At 47.0% G+C, this 8,686-nt stretch overlaps 1 long non-coding RNA gene across 1 annotated transcript; it reads right to left on the bottom strand.

Annotated features, from left to right (window-relative positions):
- Positions 1–2,640: 2,640 nt before the first annotated feature.
- LOC142906593 (uncharacterized) lies at positions 2,641–7,680 on the bottom strand. Its single transcript, XR_012930387.1, has 2 exons — positions 6,667–7,680; positions 2,641–4,920 (listed from the first exon to the last, which is right to left on the bottom strand). It is a non-coding gene; the product is annotated as an uncharacterized LOC142906593 (long non-coding RNA).
- Positions 7,681–8,686: the final 1,006 nt, after the last annotated feature.

Below are 8,686 nucleotides of genomic sequence, written 5' to 3'. Positions count from 1 at the left end.
GCTAGACTACGCATCACCCATGCATCACGAGGGAAACATTGTTGGTGGTGTGGGGGTCGTTGTCGAATATGAAGTCGCAACAGTTTTTTGATGAAAAGTGTATGGGTACACTTTGTTCTGAAAATTCGGAGTTGCCCGAGTCCCAGATGGGGTAGTTGACGGAGATTTTGTGTGAATTCTCCGATGTATTTAGCAAGGGCAAATTTGACATCGTCCATACTACGCTTTTGAGTCACCACATTGATACGGGCGATGCTGCTCCCATCGGGCAGCACCCCTATCGACTGAGCCCTATGGAAAAAGAACACGTACGGCTGGCGGTTGTCCCTATCTTTATGTCAGACGCTTTGAGTTGCAGTCTGACCATGCAGTGCTATAGTGTGCACTGCCTATTGAGCAGCTGTCTGGCCAACTTTCAAGTTGGTTGGCAGTCCTCCAGGTCTATTCCTTTACTGTTTTTGATCGCAAAGGTACCCGACACACGAACGATGGGTGCACGTTTTACTCGGGCTCGTGGCACTGTAAGACGCCTACCAAGGACTCGCCCCCTCCCCTTGTGGCATCAGTCGAGGTTGAAACCTCTGAGGAAGCCGAGAGTCATGTGGCGCGTGACGCTGTCATTGTCTTGGACCATGCTGAATGGGGGCGCCTCGAGCATGAGGGCGCAGCCCTGTTCAAGTTACGGCGCCATGTGAAGGAGGCAGATTGGGGTGGGGATCGACGGGGTGTAGCCTCTGTCATCCTCAGAGGCGGATTGCTCATGCATTGCCGTTACAACATTGTCGTGCCTACTGCCTTACGGGGTGAAGTCATCTGGGCGGTGCACGAGCCACTGTTGCACCTTGGTGTGCATTAGATACTCGCCACACTTAAGCTCGACTTCTTCTAGCATGGCATGGCGGAAGATGTCGCTAATTTATTGAAGGGGTGTGTGCAGTGCACGCCGCGGAAACCCGCGTCTAAACCCTGTTGTCCACGGTTGAAATCCATTCAGGTCTCCCGCATAAATGAGCTGGTCGCTCTTGATATCCTTGGTCCATTTCCCTCGTTGCAATAAGTATTTACTAGTGGGCGTCGAATATTTTTCACGCTGGCCAATAGCCTGGCCGCTTCCCAACCAGTCAGTGGCAGCCATCACCGAGGCATCCTCGATGTCTATGTGATGAACAAGGGGGCCCCTGAGCATCTTCTGACTGATCAGGGTAAGACTTTTTCTTCGAAATTGCTGCGGGAGGTGTGTGAATTATTGGGAACAAAGAAAGTACGTACATCACCACACCTTCCACAAACGGATGGAATGGTAGAGCGCTTGCACAGGACTATGACTTCGATGGGATATTTTCAAATTCCCCCAGGGACCCCCAGGCAGAGTAAGCCCACCTCCCCTCGGGGCCTGGCCACAAGGACTCGATCAAAGACTCTCGCTTTTCGTGATCCCCATACAAACACGCTCCCACACCATCAGTCGGTTGTCACACTCGGCAGGCCTGGCCTTTATTGTGATTGCGGGTGTTGTTACATGGTGAGGGTGGTAGATGCTGGTGCTGGAAGGGGTCCCGAGGTTATGCGTGTTTCTGCGTTTTTTTTTTCTGTGTTCCCTTCTCTCTCTTCCTCTGTTTTTGCCTATTGTCGTTCTGTTCTTACATCCCCTTTGCCCGTTAGTTACTGTTTATTCTGTATGTAGTTGTACATATTGTATAGAAAGGGTTGTGGTATTTATTTGTTGAGGTACACTAAGGTGTTTGGTTCATTTGTTGAGGGGGGATGCCTGAGTGCTACGTAGGGGGGGGGGGGGTTAATGTAGTGACATCGCGGACACCACATTGGTGTGGGTGTTGTACTGGCCCTAGAGGTGCCCGTTGAGTGCTTATTGATAGCGCTAGATAGCACCACGCTTGGCGTGTAGTGTCAGCCCTACAGTACAGGGTGTTGGAGTGCCGGCCATAGGAATGAGGTTACTAAAGGCCATGGCACTCTGGTTGAACCGAGAGCAAAGGTCAAGCTCAAGGATCAACAGTGTCTGGTGCCAAGGGGGGGGGGGGGGTGTGGAGTGACGCGCTCCAGCCCAGTGGACGATCTCTGAGCGCTATCTTGTGATGGGACTATCGCTCACATCGATGCAGACGGAGTCGGATCCATCATCCCTGCCAGCACAGGCACGGGCGCCAGTGTGAGCAAGCGTGCAGCCAAAAGCGCCGTGTGTTCGATGCACATACACACCCCGACCAGGCGCCCCTGCTGAGGACTTGAGGTATTTTCCGTACAAGGAATGCTGAACCGCGGAAGCCACTGATTCGTAAGAACCACAGTTAGCAGTAATAGTAGGTGGACAACTCAAACCATACTGTACGCTATAATTATTGGACCTCGTGGTGACTGCCCTCCCACACACACACTGCACGCATATCGGTACGAATAAGATTGTTCCAAGTTTCTAAAAGGGTTTCCATCTCAAGGTGGTGTGTTAACTATTAGCTGATCGTGCAAACATTGTTCTGTCGCTTGAGTTGCATGAATAGGGTCATTTCAAATTATTTCAGTCATTCGTTTCCTTCATCGCGTAACCTTACCAATGACTTTGTTGATGACACACTAAACATTTATAATAATCTATGTTATGAATCTACACACTCACATGAATACCATTGTTTTGAGATATTTATTTTGATCACAGAATATTGCCGGCGAATTAATTGATGTGCCATTAGCCAATTGATAAGCATCTGTTAGGCAAACCTACACAGCCGAACATACACTATTGTTTAGAGACATTCTGTTAATTGCTTAATCTTTCAAATTAATTCATTGATGTCCACTTTTGCCATTGGCCACATGTTTCTTGAGCACGGTTCCGTCATTTTTAAGGACTTTTTCTATCGTCGTGTATTGACGTGCTACTGTGAGGAGTTAGCCTATTGTTCTATTGCTCAGTTTAAACAACGCAACCATTGAGGGTTAATTGTATTGATCGATGAGTAGGACATATACAGGAGTACTGTGGTGGCAATTTCGATCATTAAGTGTGTTCGGAAATTAGAGTGTTTTTAGATATTTAAGTTTCTTAACACAGAAGAGTCTGAGTGGTTCCTTCCTCAGTTCATGCGTAATTATCTTAATTATAAGAACTGTATCCTGTGGCGAGCTCTGAATTCTGAGACCGGACGTAATAACACTAAAACATTATCAGTAAAAGTTAAAGCGAAAATCATTGTATTGGTAATACACCCGAGACAACGAAGCCGAGCCTAATTTATATAATTTGAATATATTTTCATACTTCAATAACTATTTTATTTTGATAAAATTACAATTTTAGAATGTATTTTTTATTATTATTATTTTTCAAAACAATATATACAACAAGGCTATAGGGAGACCTTTGTCTTCATCTCCGTGTCCGTGTGTCTCCTTGACTGTCTCCATGTCTATATCCGTATCTCTCTGTGTCTCGTAATGAGAGCAAATGCCCAGTCGGATGAACCTGAAGAGTTTCACTCAGTGGTGGGGCCTCAACCATCACACAACCCCACGAAAACAAAGCACCTGTATGGGTATTTTATGCTGAAGGTTGTCGATGTTTTTGTGTGTAAGTGTGTGTGACTTTTTAAATGGGTGATTTAAAAACTAAATTATTCCCAAAATTGCCCTCATCATAAATTAATGAAAATGTTTTTTGAACCAAGAAAATTTGGATTTTTTCTTCTTGGCCATGGCGGTACTGTTGGTGGCATTGATAGCGGTGCTGGTGGCAGTGGCGGTGGCGGTGATTTCCTTGGCATTGGTGTCGGTGTTGGCGGGGGTGGCATTGGTAACGGCGGTGGCGGCGGCAGTGGCAAGACGAAGCGTCTCAATCTCCTGAAGGAGGGTCTCCTTCTTTCGAAGCAGCGTCACGTTCTCCAAATGCAGCCTCTCATTTCCTTGACGCAGCATCTCATGTTGCCACATCGCTCGCTCTTGTAGCATCGTCTCCGCTTGCATCGCCACGAACTCCTGACGAGTCACCTCCATCCCTGCACGTAGCGTCGTGTTTTCCTCGTGCAGCTTCGATCTTCTCCGCCCCAGATTCTCGTTCTGCTGTCGAAGCATCGCGTTTTGCACTTCAAACGTTAACAAGGCTGAAAAGTGTGAAACAGGGATCATCATTAGGAAAGGGACTGAAATAGAAAATGTACTTTCTCTGCAATGTAGTGATAACTTTATTTGCAACTGTATTGTATTTGACATATCTCCACGTCTGTTTACAGACCAGTGGAAAAGTTACCCTCGATAAAATTTGAAATTTGAAGTGTCTTGAGTTATCAGCGGATAATATAGAAGATAACTTTACAATTAAAGCATGTAATGGGTAACGTTGCCAGCACATGATGAGATGTGTTTACAGCTATGCTCAATTTTTTTCAACTCCGCTTATTACAAATTTATTTTTAATCAACGAAGGAAACGTGATGAAAAAATAAAAGCACGAAACTTCACGCACTCCCACACAAATACATACACACGCACTTTCAGACAGATATATATCGAGATTCACAACCTCACATCAAGATCCATACACCCACACCGCATGTTTCTACTTACCATGTTTCCAATGACGCCGCTTCATGACCTGAATGAAAACCGTCATGACCATCAACCCAATCATGAGCAATACCAAAGTCCATGCCAGTGAATCCGTGCCAGGGTTCGGGCATGGTGGCTTGGGGATGAGATGTGAAGCTTTGCATATGTTGCCCACGAAGAGGGAGAAGAGGAACCGGACAAATTTGATGCAGAACTGCAACAGCAGCAGCAGTAGCATCAGCATCTTGCCGCTTGTGTTGTCAAAGTCCGTGTGTGAGTGCCAAGTGCGAGCGTGCGTTCTTATAGCACTCCCAGTGGTGACGTCATCAGTTCCGGCCGTGACGCATTGTTACAGGTTTCCTGTCATGACACGTGGTTAGAAAATCCCCTGTGACATCACAAGCACGACTGCACAATAATTATTTCGTTTAGGTGAAAAAAACATTTACACTAATGTACGCTAGATTTGATCAACGAAACCTCTGCATTGCAAATTTAATTTGATAATCATTAAATCAATGGGCACACTTATTTTACACTCGATTCAAATGTTTGTTTTTATTCCGTTTAACATGTCAGCTTTCGTGACCAATGTTTTCCATAATAGAGGTTTTTGGGTTAGATCTCTTGAATATAAATGTGTCGTCAAACTCACCACCACTATCGATTAAGCCTGCTCCATTCCCATTGAAACTACCTTCTCTTGCTGTTCACGTTACCCTTACACATTTACAAATTTGCGTTTAGATTATTTGGCTGCTATGAATTTCAACGTGATAAGCTTCTACGTTCAGCTATCATTAGTCAACAGTTTGCTTCTGAAAAGTAGCGAATAGCTTGGAAGGTGTTCCATAGCAGATGCAATAGTTTAGTTTAAACGTTTCACCATTCACCATCATTGTCAACCTTTATCATCCAACATTAACAATTTACAATGTGTCATTAATTGTAAATGTTGCGGGCTATGTAGGAGCCTAAATGTACAACATTTACAATTGTAAATGTATTTTTTATTACTATATGTACCTTATTTTATTTTTTCATTATTCATGGAAAGTTGTTTCATATTAAGTAAATAAATCGTACTGAAATAATTTTGGCAGTAGGAAAATAATACACTGGAATGAAATCCCAATTTCATAGCACTTCATGCCAAAGAAGTGCTATGTCCTACCAGACAGTCTCGCTCCCTTCACCTGATGAAGGCCGCTTGTGTTGTGGCCGAAACGTCGTGAGAATATTATTGTGTTATTTTATTTTATCAATTTATTATTTTATTCTCATTCTACGTGACTTTACCGAAAGAACCAAAGAAGAATATATCACGACGTTTCGATCGCAACACAAACGGTCGTCCTCAGGCAGAATAAATCTCCCCCATTAACACAACTGACTTGCTTGCGTCCGTGGATGGAATTGCTTTCCATCTCAGACCCAGCTTGCTTGCCCATCGCCACATATATAACCACTTGTTGTAACAGCTCTCTCGCGCTATCAGCAGTTCCACTCTGGATTATTTTTTCCGCCTGAGGACGATTGCTTGTGTTGCGATCCGAACGTCGTGAGAATTTTTTTTATTTTGTTTTCTTTTTCGACCTACGTGACTTTACCGAAAAAACCAAAGAGTATACATACACAAGGTCCAATCTTAATTGGCGCCGCAGTTGTGAAATGTTGCTCCCTCGCCTTGTATGCAGAAGGATTTGGGTTCGATCCCGACCATGACACCTGTATGTTTGGAGTTTCCACGTCTGTCTCAGTGGTCGCATGGATTTTTCTCCAGGTCTTCCGTTTTTTTTCCCTCCACATCAACATCACAAGTTTAGAGTATTTGGCTTATCTACATTTCCACGAAATAAGCCACTTCGTTGAGCTTTTCAATTGGTGGAAAAGTCGCTTCTCCACAATCTATATTGCTCAGATGACTTTTACATCCGCGGTATTAACTGGGGTGGCCACTGAAATTGAACCTCAAACCCCTGCAAAACTAGACATCTCCACTCCTCATCTTTGTCATCACTTTTAAGACATTTGTGTTTTACTTTGTTGTAATAATAAAACGATAATGAATGCACACAATATTTTACCGATTTAAAATATACTCACTTTGAGAGGAAGTGTGTCGGAGCTGGCGAACAGCAGACGAGCTTCGAGCACAATCGGGCACCGTCAGGGACGAGCGTCATGCCGACTCAGCGGTCATCCAGCAGCAGAGAGGCCTGCAGTTGCCGCCAAGAGATAGAGAGCGCCATGTGTATGACACGCCCACACACACGACTCATTGCCCAGCAGGGAACCAAGGCATTTTCGGAACAACCAGACGCCAAGGCGCCTTGACGTCTGCTTAAGAAGAAAATACACCCACACACACATAACGCACATATCGGGACTAATAAGATTACTCCAAAGTTCTCCTTGTGTTTCGAAAATGGCAATCCCAATGTGGTGCGTTAACTAATAGCTGATCGTGAAAAACATTCTTGGGTCCATTGAGCTGCATGAATACGGTCGTTTAGAAGTATATTGGTCATTCGTTTCATTAATTGCCTTACTGTACCAATGAATCTATTGAGGAAACTAACATTTATGAACATCTATGTTACGACTCTACACACTCACAGGAATACTATTGTGTTGAGATTTATTTCTTTTGATGATGGAATCTTGCCCACAAATCAATTCAAGCCCATTAGCCAATTGATGTGCATCTATTAGGCAAACAGACACTGCCGCACACTATTGTTCCAGGGCATTTCGTAAATTGCATAAACTTTCCAGGGGTGCGAGACGTTAGGGGTCGTTAGTCTGGACCTGACGGAGCAGCCGGGGGGTAGCGGTGTGAGTGGAACGGGGGAGTCGGTGAGCAGCGGCCCCGACAATTCAGTGATGGCGGGGGACGGTAGCCCCCACACTACACAGAGACACACATAAGTGTATATATAGTGTACAGTACTACACAGAGACACACAGAAGTGTATATATAGTGTACAGTACTACACAGAGACACAGAAGTGTATATGTGATGCTGCCGCCACGGAGCCGATCGGCGGGTAGCCCACCTGCGATCTCTCCGCTCCGAGCGGCGAGGCTGACATTGCTCCACCCCACCACCTCCCCACCCCCCCCCCCCACCGGAACACACACGCACGCACTCCCCCCCACCATTAGAGCGCGTGGGGAGACACCCTGGCCGACAGGTTTTCACCCAGAAGCCCTCGTAAAGGGATAATCTTCACGGTTTCCTGCAGCCAGGGAATTGGACGGTCTCCCCCGACGCTAATGTGATGCCGCCGCCACGGAGCCGATCGGCGGGTGGCCCACCTGCGATCTCGCCGCTCCGAGCGGCGAGGCCGACATTGCTCCACCCCACCACCTCCCCACCCCCCCCCCCCCCACCGGAACACACACGCACGCACTCCCCCCCACCATTAGAGCGCGTGGGGAGACACCCTGGCCGACAGGTTTTCACCCAGAAGCCCTCGTAAAGGGATAATCTTCACGGTTTCCTGCAGCCAGGGAATTGGACGGTCTCCCCCGACGCTAACACCCACCGCGGCGCCGTGACTTTGGTTGTAATTACATGGTCACGACGGGGCTGCCGAGCCACCGCGGGTAGACAACACACACAACACACACGGGTCAGCAGGCAGGTAGGAGGGCAGAGCCACGAGCGGCGGGAAAGCGGAAAAGCAGGGTCGCCCTCTGGCTGGAGGGTTGCTGAGCAGGTAAATTTAGATGCGGACGTCGCTGAAAGCAACGGCCCGGGGGATGCTGGGATACAGATGGGCCTACCGATTGGCGGGTGATCCCAGCGAGCTGATTGGCCCGCGAGTCGGCACCAGGTAGCCCCTTTGATGTAGAAAGAATAAAGCGGGTCAGGGCGAAGGAAAAAGGTTCTCTGGCTACTCGAGTCAACCCCAGGCCCGTCAACTCCCGAGTCCAGCCGCGCGAACGTCCGTGGGACGTATCGACGCGCCGCGAGGACCAGACGGCAGTGACGACGAACCGTGAGTAAGAGAGAGAGAGAGGGAGTTGGGACTTAGCTTAAGAGCAAAACCGGAGAGGGTAAAGGGGAGAAGGACAGGTAGAGTGTAGTGCCGACTATCGAGAGATAGATCGGTCCTGC

Source organism: Petromyzon marinus, chromosome 68, assembly GCF_048934315.1.
Source record: "Petromyzon marinus isolate PM22_M1 ecotype Great Lakes invasive population chromosome 68, UKy_Petmar_22M1.pri1.0, whole genome shotgun sequence".
NCBI lineage: Eukaryota > Metazoa > Chordata > Hyperoartia > Petromyzontiformes > Petromyzontidae > Petromyzon > Petromyzon marinus.
Note: the sequence above shows the minus strand (reverse complement) of the source record. Positions and strands in the feature narration are given on the sequence as shown.